We start from the raw sequence: 23,174 nt of genomic DNA on the forward strand, positions 1-23,174 counted from the left end.
GCAAATACATGCATAGTGACATAAGATTTTTAAAATATTTTCATGAGTAAAAAGTATTTTTTTAATGGGAAATGATAACTGCTGAAACAACAGTCCTACGCTATTGAGTATTTGTTATTGTTGGAAGACGACGTCTTTAATTTGGACTGGGTATGAACTGAAATCTGATTCGCTGGCGGTTGATATGGCAAGTTGCTATTGGCTGGTGGAATAATTTGAATTCTGGTGATTGGTGGACAAGTGTGTATACAGTCGGGGAGGGAAGCGGCTGGCTCTCAGTGTTCAGTCTCGCACTACAGGGGACGGACGTAGTCACGAGTGTCAGGGAAGCGGGGAGGTGATAGCCGGCACACCATGAGCAGCAGGTTAGTTTAGTGTTTTTTTTACAGTGTGAATGATCATACTCTAATGAGTATTGGAGTTTCCTCGCCATGTTTGATCCCGTCTTCGTGGAACTTGCTGCTAGAGTAGGTTCTTTAATGTTCGAGACTGACGGTTTTGGCCGTACTCTCTCTGGGATCGAGCGGGCCTTTAGTAAAGGGATAATAAGTGTGTGCAGTCGTCGTGAGGATGAAACTTTCAAACTGCATGTAACGTAAAGTATATTTAAAAACAAAAGTTTAACATGTATGAAGTTCATCAAATATCAGTACATCTTGGGTTCACAATTTACAATGTATGCTTTTTTGAAGAATTTGTAAAATAAAATTTCTCAACTGGATAAAGAGGATTCGCTTAAGTTAACTGTACTAGAGCGGCAAGTATAAGGTACTTGGTAGCAAGTTATCCATAACGTTAGATGCAGTAAAGCGGTAAAAACCTAAGCGTTTAAGGTGAAGAAATTTCATTATTCAAGTAAACGGTAAGTTAGTAGTGTGTACATTGTTAGGGAGTGAGGTCCGGTGGGAACCTGAATGAGAGATATAGGACAAGATACCCTTTGGGTGGACGGGGAAGTGTGTATAGCTGAAGAATAGCCAGTGAGAAGAAACTTTAAAGTCGGAGAGACAGCTAGGGCTAAACCCAGCTGCGTGGCTTAACTGAGGTCTCAAACACCGGGCCGGTTAGGCGAAGAGGCAGTCTTGAATCGGGGGCGACGAGGCGAAGACAGCTGTCCTCTTTCTTCCATGAAGCTAGTCTCTTTTTTTTTCCTTCTGTGAAGTCTTCTGCGTCGGTTTTATGGAGGCGGATATGGTTTTCACCAATTGGCAAGGAGTAACTCTTGGCGTTTCGTGAGCGCTTTGGCCTGGGTCCGTATCCTGGCTGGGGAAGATTTACTGGGGCCAATCCTTAACCGTAGCTTCGGTTTACCAAACCGTAAAATGGGTACCTACTTAAGATTTGGTTAGTCATAATCCGGGGAATATTAGGATTGAGGACCTGCCCGTAACGCTGTTTGCTAGTGGCTGTAAAAGAATGTAAGAACTGTGTATGTATATATGTATAATCTCTGGCAATTAGGTCACCATCCCTATAAAGAGGGGACGGTGAAGGCGGCTGCCTTCAGTTGGTTCTGGTTTGGCAGACTGCTGGAGTAGGTCTTGATACAACTTTGACTTTTTGCTTGGGTTGCTTGGTGGACTGAGTAGGTAGTTGCTAGCCGGCCACCACAACTTGTAGGTCGATGTAGACGACGCTGGTTAGTCTTGCTGCCGTCTCCGTGTTTCTCGGTTATAGTGTGGGCTGTGGTTTTGTTGCTTGGGAAGTCTTGGTTGTAGGGTTCATATGAAGACATTGCTTGGTTACTTACTTCAACCCAGAGGTCACCACCTCTCCATAGGGTGCAGTCGCACCTCCACTGATCTCCAGTATCAGCTATTGATATTGGTAATGGCTCCAAAGGGCCACCACTTACGAGCTATTCATGCCCGTGCCACCTTTTGGGTGGCTTAATCTTCATCGCCGACTTCAATATTTATAATGGTACATGACTAGCAGAGTCCAAGCTTGGCGGGCGTCTTGTACGCTCTGTTTACCTAAGCGGCGTGTGAAACGCAGCGCCTACAAACGGATGGTGCCATTTGCTATGAACATGACATGGGCTATCACATGTCATTGGCAGGGCTGGGTTGATACCTGGTTGATAGGGTTCTGGGAATTCTTCTACTCTCCAAGCCCGGCCCGAGGCCAGACTTGAGTTTGGTCCACCAGGCTGTTGCTTGGACCGGCCCACAGACCCACATACCCACCACAGCCCGGTTGGTCAAGCACTCCTTGAAGGAAACAATCTAGTTTCCTCATGAAGATGTCCACGGTTGTTCCTGTAATATTTCTGATGCTCACTGGTAGAACGTTGAACAACCGTGGACCTCTGATCATAGTGTTCTGATTGTGCATATGGCACCTCTGCTCTTCACTAATTCTATTCTGCATTTTCTTCCATGTCGTTCACTCCAGTACGTTATTTTACGGTGCAGGTTTGGGACCTGTCCCCCCAGTATTTTCCATGTGTATTATTTGGTATCTCTCTCGTCTCCTTTCTAGTGAGTACATTGGGTGAGTCTTGAGACGATCCCAATAATTTAGGTGCTTTATCTCGTCTATGCGTGCCGTATATGTTCTCTGTATTTCCTCTATTTCGGCAATCTCTACTGTTTTGAAGGGGGAAGCGAGTACCGAGTAGTACTTAAGACGGGAAAACACAAGTGATTTGAAGAGGACAACCATTGTGATGGGATCTCTGGACTTGAAGGTTCTCGTAGTCCATCCTATCATTTTTCTGGCTAACGCAATACTTGCTTGGTTAAGCTCCCTAAAAGTTAGGTCGTCAGACATCATTATTCCCAAATCCTTGACATGCTGTTTTCCAACTATGGGCAGATTAGATTGTTTTGTACCCTGTATTATGTTAAAGATCCTCATTTTTGCCGTATCTGAGTACCTGGAATTTATCACTGTTAATCATGTTTTCTGCTGCCCAATAGAAAACTTTAATATCTGTAGTTTATCAATGTCTTCAGCAGGAGTAATTTTCATGTTGATTTTTGAATCTTCTGCAAAGGATGACACGAAGCTGTGACTTGTGTTTTTGTCTATATCTGATATGAGAATAAGGAACAGCAGTGGTGCAAGGACTGTACCTTGAGGTACAGAGCTTTTAACTGCGCTCGGACGCGATTTTCTTGATTGACTTACTGTGTTCTGTTAGACAGGAAATTGAGTATCCAGCGTCTTACTTTACCAGTTATACCCATTGACCTCATTTTGTGCAATCACTCCAAGGAATCGCAAAACATAATTAAACACAACTGTACCGTACAGTGTTACATATTTAAGTTTGAACAATTTTTAACATTAAAGGATAAATCCTTTAATTGGTGGAAATTGGTTTTACCATTCGAAATCTAATTTGTTGATGTTAAATATAAGGTTCAAATTTATTAAGATACATACTTTAAAAACTATTTCTATTTGAAATTCAAATAACATAGAGTACAGAATATAACAAATACCGACTATATAAAAGACCTGACACTTGCAGCACTTAATTATGCTATTGTAACACATTGACAGTAATAACATTATTTGATTCAGCAAAGCATTTGATAAGGTAATAATAATAATAATAATATAATAATAATAATAATAATAATAATAATAATAATAATAATGTATTTTAAATTATAATTCACAACTTGCTAGCGCACAAGAAACAAATCCACGAATCATTACATTCTGTAACCCCTACACGTGATCCATGGTTCCAAATATTGCAACGGTCACAGCATACCATCAGCTTCAAATGATTTGGCTTTCTGCAAATGCAGTACACTTCCATCGAGCATGACCGGATGATTCGTTTTCTTCTCGGTGTCTTGAGCTGCAGGGAACGAGATGAGACACTTTCCTTTAAAGAAAGGAAATCATCTTCCTCTTGAAGATGTTGTCTCATATTCTGCACATCATACGAGGTTCACCGGATCTACACCACTTGCAAGTGATGCAGCAAACGCCACAGCATATACCCCACTCATACTCGAGTCCCTGTGTCTGCTGACATTCATTATATTGCATATCAGTTTATCATCCTGGCAATTAGCAAGAGCATACAAGATAACTTCAGTAGATTTGGATGGTAATTTATGCCTGGTGTCGTATATGTTAATTTGTCCAGTTACTCCAATGTTGGAAACGGTGACCCAGTGACAACCATCAACTTGGATAATTTGAATAAATTCACCAATTGTAACTGGCCAGGAGAGGTCCCGCTACAACGCTGGGTCATGAAGGCCTTCTACGCTTGGCACAGTTTGTTTGATGAGGTCACATGCAGATTTTATATGAAGGTCAGAGAGCTGTACATTTGTTCCAATGTTCATTATCTCATCTGTTAAATAATTTAACATTGTCGAATGTGAAGCACTGTTATCACTCTCCTTATTGTTGCATTGGTGTCAGGAGTGGCAGTGATTGGTGCAGGGTTTTTTTCTTTAAATAGGGACATATATTTGTACTGCAGATACCAGTACAGTTGCACTGTTTTTTATATTTTATACTTGGGTTAGCAAGACGAGACGCTTCTCTTAACGTGATACTGTTGGTATCAAATAGAAATAGTTTTCAAAGTATGTATCTTAATAAATTTGAACCTTATATTATTTAACATCAACAAATTAGATTTCGAATGTTAAAACCAATTTCAACCAATTAAAGGATTTATCCTTTAATGTTAAAAATTGTTCAAACTGAAATAAATATATAACACTGTACGGTACAGTTGTTTGCCTGCCACAGCCTTGAGAGCACGGAGCCTCTCTACATTGGCGACCCAGTCTGGCTACAACATTGCGGTACAGTAGAACCTCAAGCCCAGGTATTTGTATCTGGTAACATAGTCGAGCAGAGAGCCATCATCTAACTGCATTTTGCGAACGGCCCCACGCCGTCTGGGTGGGTGTCGGTTCAGGATCTTTGTTTTCTCTACTGAGAAGTATAGTTCCTGACATGTGTACAATAGAGTTCAGAACATTTTGGGTGTTGGTATACACATTGGTGTGGATCAGTATATCATCCACATAGCTAATGTGTTCGTTGGACCTTCTAGTTACTAAGTTTAAAAGTGCATTGATTAACACATTGAATAGATTACGACTGAGGACACCTCACTGTGGGGTGCCAAGTTTAAAATCTCTTTACACGCCTATGCCCTTGGAACAGTACAGATGACTTCCTGTTGGATAGATAGCCTCTGATCCACCGTAGAAGCCATCCTCCAAAATTCATTTTGGCAAGTTCTCTCAGAATGACGTGTGGGTTAGCAATGTCAAAGGCTGACAAGATCTAGGAAAATGGTATATGACCTATCAGTATGCAGGGTGAGGAATGTGTAATACAGTGATGTACACTTTCCATGCGTAAAGCTGGGGAGACAACATATTAATTTTGTAAAGGGGACGGTTGAGAACCATCCTCTCAGACACTTAGAGACAACTAGTGAGGGAGATTGGGCGAAAAGCACTCTGCTGGCGAGGTTTAAGAATGGGAATAATAACACTGTTGGTCCATGACTTAGGAAGCTCCCCAGTTACATAGCTCATATTATACAATTGAAGCAAGGGATTCCCTGGAACTAACAGAAGCATACGCAGTATGCCGTAAGTAACTCCCTCCTCCCCGGGTGATGTAGCTTTGCCTTTATGTAGAGCAGAATCTAGTTCGTATTCATAAAAAGCATGTCACAGTCATCCTCTTGATGAAGCATGAAGTCAAGAAGCCTTGCCCTATAAGTATATCTATTATTTAATTCATTCTGTGAGGGTAGAGGAAGACTGTCAAAGCTGAAAGTCGTGGCCCAAGCATCAGCAAGCTCATTTGCTCTGTGGAGAGGATTAGGGTACGAGATCTCTGCAGCATTTTTCCCATTGATCTTGTTGATATCCTTCCATGCCCGACTTAGTGACGTGTGAGAATTGAGACCACGGACAAAAGTTTCCCAGTCTCTGCCTCAGCTCCACCATACGTTCCCTGGCCTCGGTCAGAACCGCTTGAAAGAGCCGAAACATTTCAGCAGTGCGGGTCCTTCTATAAGCTAGTCCAATTATTCTGGCAGTGCGTTTTAGTGCATGCAATTTAGAATCATTATAATAAGCATAAGTGCTATGACCAGTGTAATTTGGGTTACGTGGCCTGGACGATGGATCAAGTGATTCTATAAACTGCTCGATAGTACCTGTGAGCTCATTGTTAAAATCTTCAACTGATGAAGGCTCAGATTAACTGTACCATTCTGACACATGAGCGACAAAATTGTCTAGTTGATCGATGGGCACAGCCAGCCTCTTCCGCTTGAACATTCCGCCGGGGAGGATAGAGCTTCCAATGCTTACAGTGGCTAATATGGCCAGATGATCAGACACCATATCTGGCACTACTGACGAGGCGCACATGGTGTGGGAGACGTTGACAGAGACATGGATCAAGAATACCTCCGTAGATATACGTCGGTTCAAGGTCACCCACAATCTGTGCATCATCGTGACTACCTAATAGACACCAGTGGGTTGCCGTTACGATTACTGAACTGGGAATTACCAATATTCCTATGCCTAGCGTTATAATCACCTATAATGATGGTAGGCACAGTCTGAATACAGATAGGAAGGTCAGCATAATTAAAGTTACAAGTTGATTATTTAGTACATAGTTGTTTTTCTCTTTAATTGGATGATAGAGGGGGTCTTTAACGTGATTGAGAATACATGCATACATACACACACATACATACATACATGCGTACATGCATGCGTGCAAGGTGAGGTGGGGGGGAAAAGCACTTAAACTAAAACTTAGTAGTAATTGAGCTTAAAGTATAAATTGCGTTGAAAAAAGATTGAAGGGGGGGGGGGGGTGACATGGTAGAAAATAGCCAATATACAAGTTGGTCAACAAACAGCATTGTTTAAAAATAGTAAGACATGGGTTGACACTTAGGGGTAAGGTAGGTTACATGGAGTTAATTAGGTAGTACTTAGTTTTCATCTTAAACTGGTTGAGAGGGGTACAGCCTTCGACATGACTGGGAAGGTCATTCCACATTCTGGGTCCCTTGATTTGTAGAACATTTCTAGTTGAAGTCGTACTCTTGGAATATCAAATAGGCATTTGTTTCTGGTGTGGTGCCCATGGGTTCTGTTACAACCTTCTAAGAATCTTTTAAGGTCAGGATTGACACTACAATTGAGTTTTAAATAGAGTACACATGAGAGGATGTGCAGCGACTTAATATCTAATATATTGAGAGATTTGAGTAAGGGTACCGAGTGCTGTCTGGGGCCAGAGTTGGATATTGTTGTAATAGAAGCTTTGTGTTAGGTAATTAGAGGACGTAAATGATTTTGGGAAGTAGAACCCCAAGCACAAATACCATAGTTGAGATGAGGATAGATGAGTAATAGACCGTCACCAGGGCAGGGCGAGGTACATATCTGATCTTGGAAAGAATGCAAACAGTTTTAGAAAAATTTTGCTATATTTAGAATGTGTCCCTGGAAATTCAGCTTGTCGATGAGGACACCAAGGCATTTACCATAAACTTCACTACTGATTTGTATATTGTTTATTCTTAGATTAATTTCATTTGAGGATTTATTACCAAACAAAATGTAGAAAGTTTTGTCAATGTTAAGGGTGAGTTTGTTAGCAGTTAGCCAAAGATGGACTTTTATTTAGTTCAGTATTCAGTGACATTTAGAGCAAGCGGGTCAGGACTGGAGAAAATGAAAGTTGTGTCATCAGCAAACAAGATCGGTTCGAGGTGTTGAGGCATTTGGAAGGTCAGTAATGTAGATAAGAGGAGAGGGCCAAGTATGCTGCCATGTGGAACACCAAAGTTTATGGGTAGTGTAGGAGAAATGGAATTATTCACATACTGGAGCCTGTGGCTTAAATGATCATCTGGCTGTGCCGAGTATGAATACAGATTGTTAGAAGAGTTTGTGCTGCCAGTTGGTAGTGAGGTCGTTTATAAATGCCTTTAACTGCAATAGTAACCCCCTTCATGTGCTTCATCGGGGGATTGGCAAGTTATGTAGCCATAGTGTCTGAAGTCTACAAGTTCGCCACGAATGTGCAGTTCACTAGCAGCACATCCGGTCTTTTTGGTCTCTACAAAGTTAGCAATTAGATGCTCGATATTGTAGTAGCCTCTAACGTTGAATTGTGATTTTCATTGTTTACCGACTGAGTGAGGGAGTGTTTGTGATTAAATAGAAGAGGTTCTCCTTTGCACGTTGGGTTGTGGTGGATAGTTCTGGGGATGATCGTGTCGGGTAAGTGGAGTGAGTGGGAGCTGTTTTCATGATTCCTGGTATACACTTGCCCCAATTTTGGTTTGGGGGTGTGTGGGGCGGTGTTGATCCTTCTGACTGAGAAGAACGGTGTTGGTGCAGAGCTGATGGGATCTTTGGTTTTGTACCTGTGTGGTACTGGGTAATGGGCATGAGGTGGGTTGACGTGGGGCGTGTGGGCCAAGGTGAAGGGTACATGCTTCATGATGCCTGATGCCCTTCTTTGTGTTGGCTGTTTTCTTATGTTTTGGTGAGTTTGAACTTTTTTTTTCTCCTTCTTCCAATCTAGAGGGGTAGCTGTCATGGAGTGGGGTTTGTGAGAAGCAGTTGGAGGCCTCCTTACCTTGAGGTGCTTCCGGGGGTTAGCGTCCCCGCAGCCCGGTCGTCGACCAGGCCTCCTGGTTGCTGGACTGATGAAACAGCCCCTGTGACGTACGAGTCACAGCCTGGTTCATCAGGTATCCTTTGGAGGTGGTTATTCATTTCTCTTGAACACTGTGAGGGGTCTGCCAGTTATGTCCCTTATGTGTAGCGGAAGCGTGTTCAACAGTCTCGGGCCTCTGATGTTGATAGTTCTCTCTAAGTACCTGTTGCACCTCTGCTTTTCAACGGGGGTATTCTGCACATCCTGCCATGTCTTCTGGTCTCGTGTGATGTTATTTCTGTGTGCAGGTTTTGGACCAGCCCCTTTATTATTTTCCACGTGTAAATTAATATGTATCTCTCCCGCCTGCGCTCAAGGGAGTACAGATTTAGGCTCTTTAGTCGGTCCCAATAGTTTAGATGTTTTACCGAGTGGATTCTAGCAGTAAAGGATCTCTGCACGCTCTCAAAGTCGGCAATTTCTCCAGCTTTGAAAGGGGCTGTCATTGTGCAGCAGTACTCCACTCTAGAGAGCACAAGCGTTTTGAAAACTATCATCGGTATAGCATCTCTAGTGTGAAAAGTTCTTGTTACCCAACCTGTCCTTTTTCTTGCAGTTGTGACGGCTTCTTTATTGTGTTCTTTAAAGGTAAGGTCTTCCGACATGAGTACACCCAGATCCTTTACATTGCCTTTTCGTTCTATGTTATGATTTGCCCAAGTTTTGTACGTGGTTTCCGTTTTTATATTTATTTTTTCCATAGGGCATGAGCCGAAACTTATCTTCGTTAAACACCATATTATTTTCTGTAGCCCATAGAAAGACCTGATCTACATCTGATAGGTGGTTTGCCGTGTCCTGTTACCAACTCGCATGAAGATCCTAGTGTCATCTACAAAGGATGATACAGTGCTATGGGTTGTGTTCTTGTCTGTCAGATATGAGGATGAGAAAGTACTGGAGCAAGCACAGTACCATGGGGGACTGAGCTCTTCACGGTTGATGGGCTGGATTTTATTTTGTTGACTATTACACACTGGGTTCTGTTAGTCAGGAAATTGTAGATCCATCTGCCTATTTTTCCGGTAATTCCTTTTGAACGCATTTTGTGCAATAACACCATGGTCATATTTATCAAAAGCTTTTGCGAAATCTGTGTAAATTACATCAGCGTTTTGTTTCTTCCATAGCATCTAATGCCATATCATAGTGGTCCAGCAACTGAGACAGGCAAGAGCGCCCTGTTCTGAAACCATGTTGTCCGGGGTTATGGAGATGCTGTGTTTACATGTATTTTGTGATCTTGGCGCACTCTCTCAAATTTTTATGATGTGCGATGTTAGTGCTATCGGTCTGTAATTTTTTGCCTCTGCCTTATTTCCTCCTTTATGAAGTGGTGCTCTCTGCTGTTTTTAGTATATCAGGGATAACGCCAGTATCTAGGCTTTGTCTCCACAGAATGTGGAGGGCCTGCTATAGTGTTTTTTTTTACAGTAATTGATGAATATGGAGCTCAAAGAATCCGGGCCTGGTGCAGAGTGCATAGGCATACTGTTTATGGCTTCTTCAAAATCCAGTGGGGATAGGGTGACGTCTGATATGATTTGAAGTTGGTATCATATCCATGAAAAATTCATTTGGGTTATCAATCTTTAGTGCCTTTAATGGCTCGCTGAAAAGTCGTACTGCTTCCTCAGTAGCTCGCTCATTTCTTTGTTGTCATCGGTGAAAGTTCCATCTTCCTTTCGCAGGGGCCCGATGCTAGATGTGGCTTTTGATCTTGATTTTACCATAGGAGAAAAAATATTTCGGATTTCTTTCACTGATGACCTTTTGCTCTTTGCCTCTCCTGGGTTTTGTATGATTCTTGTAGCTTGAGTTCAATTGTTTCTATTTCTCTACCTAACCTTCTTCCCCGTTCTTGAGATAGGGTGCGACTCTCAAGTTGTTCCGCGATTCGTTTTCTTCGCCTATATAGGGAACGACGTTCCCGTTCCAATCTGCATCTCCCTCTTTTTTTTTTTCTTAGGGGTATGCGGTTTGAACATATTTCTAGTGCTACCGAGCTTATTTTTTTCAGGCACTGGTTCAGGTTTGCATTTTCTAGCTGTTCTTCCCGAATAAATAAATAAATTTATTTCTGAAGTCCTGGTTTATTTGCTCCCAGTATGTTTATTATTGGAGTTGAATTTGCTGAAATCTCCTCCACCGAGAATCTGGACTGGTTTTGAAGGTCTACTCCCCATGGTTGTCATAACTTCAATTAAGTTGTGATCTGAGTAACAGGTATTTGTAATCATTATGTTCCTGATCAATTCATCATTATTAGTGAAAATGAGGTCCAGCGTGTTCTCCTTCCTAGTTGTTCTACTATTTGCTGGTTTAAGGCAAAAGTGTCGCACATCCGTAGCAGGTCATTTGCATGTGCCTGTTCATTTAGGCTACTTCCTGGTATTCTTTGATATTACTGTATTAGCCAGGTGCTTCCATTTCAGGTGCCGTAAGTTGAAGTCCCCAAGCAGGATGATGATCGGAGCTGGATTTGTGAAGTATTCCAAGCAGTGTTCCATTTTCATTAGTTGGTCTTTAAACTGCTGAGGGTTTGCCTCCGGTGACTTGTATACAAGGACAATAACTACATTAAGGATCTCTATTTTGATTATCAGCACTTCCACCATATCATTTGAGGTGTTTAGCAGCTCAGTGCAGACGAGTGTCTTTGATGTAGAGGCTGACCCCACCCTGAAGCCGGTGTTTCCTATCACATCTGAAAAGATTGTAAACCGCTATCCATATTTCACCATCATGGTAGTCCTTTGTGCGAGTTTCTGTTAGGGCTGCAAACACTGCATTTGCCTCGTGGAGACCATCTATAAAGTGAACTTTGTTGGATTTGCGTGTTTTTATTCCCTGGATGTTGGCAAATATAAATGGTTATCGTGTTAGTAGAAGTGCTGGATGCCTTACTTGGTGTTAATATGAGGCTCTGGTAAGGAGGCCACTGTTTTCGTCCAGGGTGTGTTGCTTTGGAAGTGGTTCGTCCAGTTTTGGTAGTAGGACGGGTGTTGTGTGGTGTAGTACCTGTGTGCTTGTTGATGATTTGTATTCCAGTCTTGTGGGTATCTCCCTTCCCATCTGTAATCCTGTAGTGGTTCTATCTGACTGTTCCTCTTATATTTACTACCATTTCTGACTTCCAAAAAAATTCCAGTAGTCATATTGATATTCCCGTCTATAACGCTGTGTACCTCTCACGTGGAATTCCGGACACTAAAGATTGTAGCATTTTTTGTCCCTAATTGAAATATGACATAATTTAGGGTGGAAGTATCTACACCCTGTTCCAAAACGGCATGTACCCCTCTCCAACATGTTCCTGCATTTTCGAGGATGCAGAAAGTTGCATTTTGCTCCTAATTTTCCATATTTGCATATTCCTTTAGCGTAGAGTTTGCAAACGTTTCGGTTTTGCATTTTTCAAGGTATTTATACCTGTGTCTGTCTTGTCTACCTCTTTATTGGAGCCATCTCCGTTTTTCGTCCCAATTCCTTCATCTATGCACTGTCTCACTGTTGCTCTCATCGTTTATATTACCTGACTCTGCAATATTGCTGTTATTTTGTACTACAATACCCTCTTCCTCCACACTACTGCTGCGGTTCTCTAAACTAACTAAACTATGTTCCTGAGGTTTGGTCGTTATCCAATGTTGTCTTTTCCCAGTCCGCAAATATCACTGGTAGCTTGTCTGTGAATGATAATCCGACTCGGGAATGTTTTTCATCAGTTTAGTTATGTTCTCTAACATTAATCGGTCATCTTTGCAAACCCAGTAAATTCCTTGCCTTTTTGTGCATCCTGGAGATACTTCTGTACAGCCGAGGTGAAATCTTATGTTACACGTGCAACACATGACGCCTACATTACGTCTTCCCAATACTCCCGAACACTCGCCACACCTCTCCGTTGTCTGATGTATTGTATTTGTGCTTCACTGTATGAATCACATGTCAGTCCTTTTAACTTTATAAAATTGTGTATTTATATATTTAATATTTATAATATTATATGTATACCATACATTTGTAATAATATTTTCAAACTTTATGGCAGGTCTGGATGGGGGTCTTTATGACGGCCTGGATGGAGATGGTGCTGGGTGTGGTGTCATGCTGGGTGGGATGGTTATGCATGGGAGATTGTCAGAATCTGTTGAATGTTGATGATTCTCTTGCTCGTTTCTCCTTGTGCTAGTATCTGGGCTATGAGAGTAGCTGTAACCATTCTTGGTGTCATTTGTTAGCAAGTGTAGGGAATTTGAACCCATGGATGTGGGTTGAGCATTTGGGGGGAGTGTTGGGGGTGGTGAGACTGGGTAGTTTTTTTTTAAGGGGGGGGGGGGGACTCGGTGTGCAGTCTGGGCTTGATAGCGTAGTGGTGATGGGTTTTTTACCTCATTGACTTAAGGAGTTGGATCCTTATTTTGCAAGTGTGGTGGGTGGCAGGGTGGTTTCCACCGCAGTTTATACGTCAATGACCTCTGAGCAGGTTTTCCAGAAGTGTCCTGTTTCTGCATAAGGAGCAGGTTTGTTCCTTTTCCCTGCAGTGTCTAGTGGAATGGTTGAAGCCATAACACTTGAAGCATTGTGTGATAGTTTGGTATGAGCCTTTCTTGAGGTTGTAGTGTGGGACGGAGATGTGGGTCTAATTTAAACCCCTTAAGTGAGGAGGGATTCGGCTTCAGTGGGGGAGGAGCAGCGGATTCTGAGGATCTTGGTGTTGGGTGGGTGGTAGAGGTCTTCTATGATATTGTTGACGTTCCCGATGTCGGTAATGCGTTGTCCGTCTAAAGTTGTTACTGTGGAGAGGAGGGCGGTGTCTACATTGAAGGCAACAGCAGTGCAGTTGTGCTTCTGCTTTAAGGTCAGTGCGGGGGCAAGTACTATTATCAGTAGTCATTCTCGGGCTTTGGGAGTGAGGCAAGCATAGAGGTCAGACTCAGAGGGTAGAAAAAGCTTTAGTCCGTTGTCAGTGGGAATGGAGGTGTAAGGAGTCTGGATCAGATTTTGTCCTATTCAGTCAGTGGTCCGGGGAGTGGGGGGGGGGATCAGAGGCGTTAAGGAGGCGAAGGCGGTGCATTTTAGGTGAGGCGGTGGCCTGGTGGTGGGTTGACTCAGCTGGGTGGCTGTGATCTCCGTGGGGCTGTGAATCTTAGGCTTGTGAGCTCTGAGTTGGAGTTCGGTTGTCAGTGGCGTAAGTCCGGGTTCCTAGCAAGCTAATTGAACCCGGTTTGGCGTGAATACGAAGTATTACACTGCACTTCCATCCCACAGGGGGTAGGTCCCAATCCTGGAGAGGAAGACATTTTTAAGTGTGCTATACACGGCAATACACATGTAAGTTAGGCCCTCCAGTTGACCTTGGTGGCAGGGTGGCAGTATGGGTTGACCCACTAGGGTAATATATCTTTGCACGCGAACTCACTGATAAAGCTGTGAATCTAAATCGTGAACACGTAAAGAGGAAGCGCTGTCGCTGCCTGGGAGGAAGTGTGCGCCAGTGTGCCTGGGTGCTGCCTTGGATGGAAGAGGCTGTGGCCCCGGATAGGGTTACCACGAGAGTGTGCTCGTCTGGGCCGACCAAGCATTGCCTGACCTTGCAAGTTAGCAACAGGTGCTACTAGCGCTCTGCATCTATTAAATCTATGATGCTGATCGCTGTAGTAATTGTGATGCCACACTTAAAGGTGCTCCCATGTAGCTGCAAATGCAGGGGCAGTTGGTTGCAAGAGCGGGGGGGGGGGCGGGGGTACTCAAACCCCGCACCGCCTAGATCTCAGAGTGCGACTACGTGCTGCTACTACCGATGCCTAGAGGAAAGTCTCCCTGTGCAATGGGTCCGAATATGTAGAGGATAAGACACCCTGAAGGGTGAGCTTGGAAGTGGGGGACAGAAGATAAGGTGGGTGAGAGGAAGTGGATTTGTAAGAGGAAAAGTGCCAGGGCTACACCCAGCTGCGTGTCGTTTCGTTGCGGCAGTCGAGGCAAGTACTCATAAGAACAAAGGTAACTGCAGAAGGCCTATTGGCCCATACGAGGCAGCTCCTATTCTTAACCACCCAATCCCACTCATATACTTGTCCAACCCGCGCTTGAAACAATCGAGGGACACCACCTCCACCACGTTACGCGGCAATTGGTTCCACAAATCAACAACCCTGTTACTGAACCAGTATTTACCCAAGTCTTTCCTAAGTCTAAACTTATCCAATTTATACCCATTGTTTCGTGTTCTGTCTAGTGTTGATATTTTTAATACCCTATTAATATCCCCCCTGTTATGTCCATTCATCCACTTGTAAACCTCTATCATGTCACCCCTAACTCTTCGCCTTTCCAGTGAATGCAACTTAAGCTTTGTTAATCTTTCTTCATATGAAAGATTTCTAATTTGGGGAATTAACTTAGTCATCCTACGTTGGACACGTTCATGTGAATTTATATCCATTCTATAATACGGCGACCAAAACTGAACTGCATAATCTAAATGCGGCCTAACCAGAGCAAGATATAGCTTAAGAACCACACCAGGTGTCTTGTTACTAACGCTTCGATTAATAAATCCCAGTGTCCTATTCGCCTTATTACGAACATTCATGCATTGATCCTTTTGTTTTAAATTCTTACTAATCATAACTCCCAGATCCCTTTCGCAATCTCAACACCATCTAGCTCGTATCTTGTAACTCTATCATCATTACCTAGCCTCAGAACTTTACATTTATCAGCATTAAACTGCATTTGCCAATCATTTTCAAAACCCTATCTAGATCAACTTGAAGTGATAGTGAGTCCTCCTCCGAATTAATTTCCCTACCGATTTTCGTATCATCGGCAAATTTGCAAATGTTGCTACTCAAACCTGAATCTACTGAATCAACCTGTTGCTACTCAGTCGGGTGTCTGTGGCCACGACAGGGACATCACAAAACGATCATCATCAGTGATTGGCTCAAAAGCGTCAGGACTGAATTTTTACGGATGGTTTGTGCTGGGTGTTGTGCTATATATTTATTGATGGTGGATGCTGGGTGTTGTGAAATAAAGTTTATCGAAATAGTTAGGAGGAGGATCATGGATGGTAGAGAAGAGGTCGTGGGTGTTTCGTGGTAATCAGTGTGCAAGAGTCAATGTTGTTCATGATAAATGAGCAGTCTATAAAGTTTTGTCTAATAAAGTTTTCCAGTAGACATTGAGGGCAGGAACACAACCGACTTCCACTATTCCCTGGCAACTCTCTAACTTGTAGGAACGAATGGATACAACAGATGGCTAATTTAGTAATATATATTTGAGCTCAATATAAAAATCCTAATCTATCTTCCCTATCGAGGCAATAGAATATCAACAAATAAATAAAAATAAATAAATGTTTATTTAGGTAAGGTACATACATACGAGATTTTACAAAGAATGATGGATTTATAGATAGAGCTAGTACATACAATGCCTAAAGCCACTATTACGCAAAGCTTTTCGGGCATGAAAAACTTAAATGACTGAAGCCTAATACCAATTGAGTATTAAGAATAAAATGTGTTGAGAACAAATAAAAATAGATAAAAAAGGGGGGAACATGGCTGAAAAAGCAGCACAAATATAATTAGGTTGACAAACAGCGTTGTTTAAAAAGACATGGGTTGACAATAGAGTAAGGTAGGTTACAGGGAATTTATTAGGTAGTGCTTCGTTTTCATTTTTTTGGTCCCCTTTTACTCCCCTTGCCACTTCGGGGGGGAAAAGGGTTTTATTCTAGCTATAGCCCCCCACGACCCAGCCACAAGGCATGGGCCGCGAGGCCCCCGCAGCATCTAACCCTAAAAACATATTACAACTAAAACAAAATAAAACTAATGTCGTGGCCTACTATGTGCTAAACAAAAATAAAAATAAATGCACCTGGAGACATAAAAAAGAGGATGGTATAAAATATAACACAAATAAACATAAAAGTGCATGCCACCAAAAGAATGAATTCTTCTCACGAGGAGAGGATCAACTTTAATGTCATGCGCGCATGAAACAAAATAAGTCACGGGGAGGGCATGCCTGGCTTAAACTAGTCAAGTCCCCGGAGAAGACAAGAACACATGCGAACATGTGTCCCTCAAGCCGTAGCTTATCCTCTCACGGGTTCGGTTAAGCCACTCACCATCTCCAGAATAATGCCACTGGGGAAGTGGTACCCCAAGATGACGTCCGGTAGGCTTAGCCCGGAGTCCACTCACCCTGATACTTTTGGGATTCGGGGCACAAGGGAAGTCCACCCATGCCCGTCCAGGGGTGATCATGATCCACCCCTCCCCGTGCTCTTGGACCACATACGATAGATGGAATAGGTCCAGGTTAGGGCTTTTACGGAGCAGATCTCCAAGTCCCCGTTGGTCAAGCCCAACCTTTTCAGAACACGGGCACTCTCGATGCTGAACCCACCTCTCCAATTCAAAGTAATTGAAGAGGCAGACATTGCCTCTTCAATGGCACCGGTGAAGACCCACCCTGACCCACTGAAGGATCTCGGGGGTGCCATACCGGTCACATTTGCTCTGGTGTGGCCGGGAGAGTGGAAAGCCGTCAGCCGAGACCTGGGTGTCTAGAATTATGGCCTCGTTACTTTTGCAAGCAATGATATCCGGCTTGCAAAAGGTCCATCCATCGGGTATCCGCACCTCCCTCACCACCTCAAACCCTCGCTGTCTCAGACGACCAGCTACGAACCGGGTGATATCGTCATGACGTACCACCCGTGCTCCGTGCATCCTTGGGCATGCTTGTGAGATATGCCCAAGGGTGCCAGGTTTCCTGCATGTATCACACATGCCGCTGGCACCTGGGCGACCCGTAGCGGCCCTTGACGGCGTGGCCAAAGCGTTAGCTCTCACCTGGACAGCGTGAGCGAACTCCTCACCGCTCAAAAGGCGGGTGCCGGACGAGATCCACCTCAGGCACGAGGGAACCTTGCACGAGGACTTCAGTCCAGCACCATCGGCCGTGCGGTAGAGCCGCTCTCGCCAAGTCTGAGAGCACTCGGCTCTGTTGGTTACCGGCTCTCCCCCAATCAAGGCCGGGCCAATCCATCGGCGCAACTGGTTGAGAGAGTTACAGGTACAGTCTTTAACATGGTTGGGAAGGTCATTCCACGTTCTGGGTCCCTTGATTTGTAGAGCATTTCTAGTTAGATTAAGTCGTACTCGAGGAATATCAAAACTGTATTTATTTCTGGTGTGGTGCTCATGGGTTCTGTTACAACCTTCTATGAAGCTTTTGAGATCAGGATTGGCATTACAGTTCAGCGTTTTATATATGTATAATACACATGAGAGAATGTACAGTGACTAAATATCTAACATTCAGAGATTTGAGTAGGGTTACCGAGTGATGTCTGGCCCCAGAGTTGGATATTGTCCTAATAGCAGCTTTGTGTTGAGTAATTTAGGACATAAATAATTTTGGGTAGTAGAACCCCAAGCACAAATACCATAGTCGAGATATGGATAGATGAGGGAGTAAGTCACCAGGGCAGGGCGGGTTACATGATATCTGATCTTAGAATGCCAACAGTTTTTGAAACTTTTTTGATATATTTAGAATGTACCTGGAAATTCAGCTTGTGGTCGGTGAGAACGCCAAGGAATTTGCCATCTAATTTGTTACAAATTTGGGTATTGTTTATTTTGGGATTTATTTGATTAGAGGATTTATTGCCAAACAGAATATAGAAAGTTTTGTCAATGCTAGATAAGGGTAAAGCTGCTTGTAGATTAGTTTTTCAAAAAATTTTGAAAAGTTTGGCAGGATTGATATAGATCTAGTTGTTAACATCTGTGAGATCACCACATTTGTGGACAGGCGTTACTCATGCTTTTTTTAGAATATCTGGAAAGGTTTGGAGTTAAAGTGACTTGTTGAAGAGCGATGCAATATTGATATTGTGTAACCCACTGAAGGTTAATGTCTTGAATGCGTAGGTGCCTGTCTGGATTGTTGCCGCCTAGTCTCATTGCCTTAGACTTCTGTGCAGATATTTTTAGCCCTAAAACACTGCATTCAGATGTTACTTTATCTAATGCACCTTGTGCTTTATTTAGAAGTGAAGGACCTGTAATGACTAATGCTATATCAGCATAGCTTAGCAATTTAACCCCTTCTGCAAGTGTCATGGTAACAAGGTTTTCCATAAGGATGTTAAAAAGACTAGGACTGAGAACTCCTCCTTGTGGAGTCCCATTCTCATGCAGGTGATAATCCGACACATGTCCTTGCAACTTTACTCTGGCATACCTGTGACTTGGGTAATCTTGACTCCATGCTAGCATTTTTCCCTTTACACCTTTTTTAACCAAGGTGTGGAGTATTGCTTGCGGGCTTGCAAGTTCGAATGCTTTTTCTAGATCAAGGAAGATCACTATAGCTGGACCCGAGTTAACTGTTCCCAGTAATGTTGCTATGCAGTTTGCAGTACCTACTCCTCTAGTGAAGCCAAATGTGTTCATGAAGGTCTCCAGTCTTCCACAGTAGCCTATTTAAGACCATCCGTTCTGCAGTTTTACTAATGCATGATGTTAATGAAATGGGTCTGTAATTGCCAGGTTCTTTCAGCTTAGGAATCGGTATGATGTCTGCTTTCTTCCAAGAGTTTGGTAGTTTGCCTTGCTGCCAAGATGCATTGATGACGTCCAATATTCTTTGTTCCCCAGCAGGACCTGCATGTGCGATCATTGAGTATGTAATGTTATCAGCACCTGGTGCAGTGTCCTTACCACCTTTTTTGGCTCTGATTAGTTCTTGTTTGGTGAAGGGACAATCACAATCGTCATTTGTAGCTATGCTCTCATGAATGACTGTCAACCTCTCTTGTTTTAATTGTTCTTGCTGCCGTCGGACCATTGCAGGAAGCTGATATGAAGCTGTTCTTTCTGCAAATTGGAGAGCAAGTTTGTCTCCTGCAATGGTTGAATACATGCCTGTGGTCGGGCTGGTCGACCTGATAGTTTTAATCTGACCCCATATCTTGCCAATACTACTATGTTCATTTAGTTTGACACCACTCAAACCATCTTGCCTCCTTTACTTCTCTAGAAACTCGTCTTGCTTCAGATATCACCGCTCTTAGCAGAGTTCTTCCTTCTGGTGTGGGGTTTCTCTTTAGATGTTTTCTGAAGATGTTGACTCTTTGGTTCTGTTCTTTAACTTCATTACTATAGAACCAATAGTTCTTTCGTTTTGTGTTTCCTGTGATAATGACTGGAATAGCTTTGTTTGCAGCAGCTGCAATGGCTTCCTGCAGATTGGTCTCGTGTATGTTCAAATCCTCAGGTGGCGTGTATGTTGCATACCATTTTTAAAGTTCTTGGTATATATTCCAATTGGCCTTTCTTAAATTCCACCTAGGCTGTGCAGGTGGTGTAGAAGGTCGTTCTATGTTTAGTGTTGTGACAGTAGCATAGTGGTCACTGGTGATCACCGGGTCTACTTCCCACTTCGCCTGATGCTTGAGTGCTGTTGAGATTAATGTAAGATCAAGGGAACCTCCTGAATGTGAGTGGGTTCCCCAGTGTTGAGAAGTGTAATTTCAGGTACTTCTCGCTGAGCTGCAGCTAAATGGCGCCCATATGCATTGGCTGGCCAAGTCTCGCCTAACTCTTGATGATGAGCATTAAAATCCCCAGCAATAATTACATTTTCCTGCGTGACCAAGGCAAGCACTGCCTCTACTTCTAGTTTACGTCTAGGGGGCTTGTAAACGTTGTATATGAGGAGCTCAATATTAGCCATATTTACTTACTGCTAATACCTCTACGCCATCCCCACATGAAACTGGGTCTATTTTCTTGCTAGGTATTGTTCCTGACTAAGGTCATTAAACTGTCTCCCCTGCTCATACGGTATAACAGTGCTGATATCCAGCTAATCTGAAGGATTTCGTGGCTGGGAAAAGTTTCTTCCAAAACGATTATATCTGCTTTCGTGCTGATTGCAGCCTCCTGAAGTGTGTTGTTTTTATTTCCAAGACCTTGTATGTTCCACTGCAGTATTCGTAATGGCCAGACCACGGTTACAGTTGGTGTTGCCTGTTCTAGTAGAACTCCTCTTCGGAATCGACCTCTATATTCTCCACCTCGCAAGTCGTGTCGCTGCAAATCGGACTACATTGATTGCTCATGGTCATCCCCGGCGTTGTTGGACTCTGTGCATAACTGTGGTCCATCACTTTGTTGTTGGTATTGCTGCATGTCGGACTGCATTGATTGCTCGTGGCTGTGTCTTGTTGTTGGAACCTGTGCATCTCTGCTGTTCAATACGTCTTTGTTGTTGATGCACATCAGACTGCATTGGCTGTTATGTCTCTTGTGTTGTAAGATTGTTGATCTTGGGTGGTCACTGCTTCTTGCAGTTGCTGTTGTAAATGTTGATGTTCTGGTGTCTTGACTACCCGACTGTTGTTGGTAGTCTATGTCCATGTTGCATTGTTTGTCCTCTTGTGCTCCGTCTTGTCTCAGACTGTCTATTTCTTGTGTAACTGTGGTCTGTTGCACGATCTTGTCCATTATCACAAAAGTGATGTCTTGAGTCTGTTGTTGTGAGGCGTTCTGTGTCGTCTATAGGCAATTGATAATGGTCTCTGCCATGATCTTCATGTTTTTCAGCTGGACCTCGGTGGTAAAACTGTGTATCTGTTGTTGATTCCGAAAGTAATTGTTTTTTGCTCCTTTGCATTTGCTATATTTGTGCAGCACTTAAGTGTATTTTCTGATTTGGAATAGATAGATTCGGGAAATTTTGCTCTGTGAGAGTGGGTGTGTTGTGGCTGTGCACGAGTGTTCCAGACGTTGGTGCTGGTCTGTGTTTATCCTGGCCTGAGCTGTCTGCACTTTTTCTTTTCGTGCAGAGCAGGTTGTGCTCCAGGCATGATGTTTGCCTCCACAATTTGGACATTTAGCTGTTGTGGTCTGGTTTGCCTTGTGCGTGTCTATACAGTCTTTGGTTGGATGTCTCAGGCTGCACACTCCGCATCTCTCCTGTCCGGTGCAGCGTGTTTGATGGTGGCCGTATTTCTGACACCTGAAGCAGCGCAGGGGTTCTGGGACGTATGGTCTATCGGTATGTTCCCCAATTTCCAAGACTGAATGTTTCTGGCACATGTCCCATGGCGGTCACCAGAACCTGACGTGTCGCTGCCTTGTCTACTTTTGTGCGGCATCGTTCCGCATTCAGGATTTGCTTGTCCTAGTACTGGATCCAGGGGAAAGTCGATTGGGTATCCCAAAAGCACGACTCGTGTGCATCTTTCTGAAGGGTCCAGCTTTGTGGGAAATTTGGGGCTTGACACTCTTTATTTAATTATTAAAGTAATGAAAACAATTACGAAGGACCACCCGCTTTTATAGTAAAGAGGGAAACTAATAAAATGTGATCATTTGAAATTCCTAGAGGAACCAGTAACTATGGATAAATACTAGAAAGTATAATCACTTGAATAATTAATGGGCTGTATATATAATTTAATTGAATCAAAGCCTCAAACACCTACATTGGGGGGTTATTGCTAGAACTTCATATGTCTAGGAACTAGTGCGGTTCGTACACCAGTTCATTATGTAATAACCTAATCTTATGACCAATTCGAAAATCAATAGAGAATTTGTCACCAATAAGAACATAGATTATGAATATCAGAAATTAATGATTATAATAAACACGTGTTAAATCCAGTGCACAGTGATCAATAATAATAATCCAGTACAGATAATTTGAATAATAGAATACGGAAAAGGGTCTTAGCTTGAAGACGTTTTCCAAGACATCAGTCATGAATCATCCTCGGAATCTCCGGAATTCATCATGGAACATTGGGAGATGGATAACACGGGAAAGTAACAGCTCGGAATTCTTCACACGCAAGCTGTAAATCACGATATATTACGTAGCAACATATTAGGCTGCTAAATATCTATATTCAAGAAATTAGGAGTGGAGAGTGATAAAATATACTAACATGTGTTTTATTTATGTCGCTCGGCGTGACAAGCTACCCTGCTGTAAACAATCTCTAATGATGCATCAAAAGGGAATATGTGTACTTGGCTAATAGGGCACTGTATTAGTTGAAGCTTGCCGAAACTCGTGTCCCAGGCTCTAGTGTCGCAATGGCGAACACGTGGTGACTAGCTTGGCCTATATGTTGACGCGCTTCTCTGGCCGGTCACAATGGATTACACGGAACAAATTGACAAGTTCCGGGCTGAATGTCAAGTTAATTCTTGTTGACGATTCACCACAATGTATCCTATGACACTGACACCAAACGAGTTGCTCAATTCCGCAACTTCACACCGCACTTTGGCGACTTTTCTCTCTCGCCGACGCCTCCACATGCTCTCTCGGTAATATGGCGTCTCCCCTGCCCCTCTCCGCGCCCCCGCATTCGCCACACAAATTATTTACTATGAATAATATTATTTCTC

At 43.1% G+C, this 23,174-nt stretch overlaps 1 protein-coding gene across 1 annotated transcript in view; it reads left to right on the forward strand.

Moving 5' to 3' along the window:
* The first annotated feature begins 212 nt into the window (after positions 1-212).
* LOC123758393 (uncharacterized) overlaps positions 213-23,174 on the forward strand; it is an 89,213-nt gene continuing 66,251 nt past the window's right edge. Inside the window, exon 1 of the mRNA XM_045742749.2 lies at positions 213-365. The gene's annotated coding sequence lies outside the window, so the exon portion shown is untranslated. The remainder of the gene's footprint in view (positions 366-23,174) is intronic.

Source organism: Procambarus clarkii, chromosome 11 (assembly GCF_040958095.1).
Source record: "Procambarus clarkii isolate CNS0578487 chromosome 11, FALCON_Pclarkii_2.0, whole genome shotgun sequence".
In the NCBI taxonomy this organism is placed as follows: Eukaryota; Metazoa; Arthropoda; class Malacostraca; order Decapoda; family Cambaridae; genus Procambarus; species Procambarus clarkii.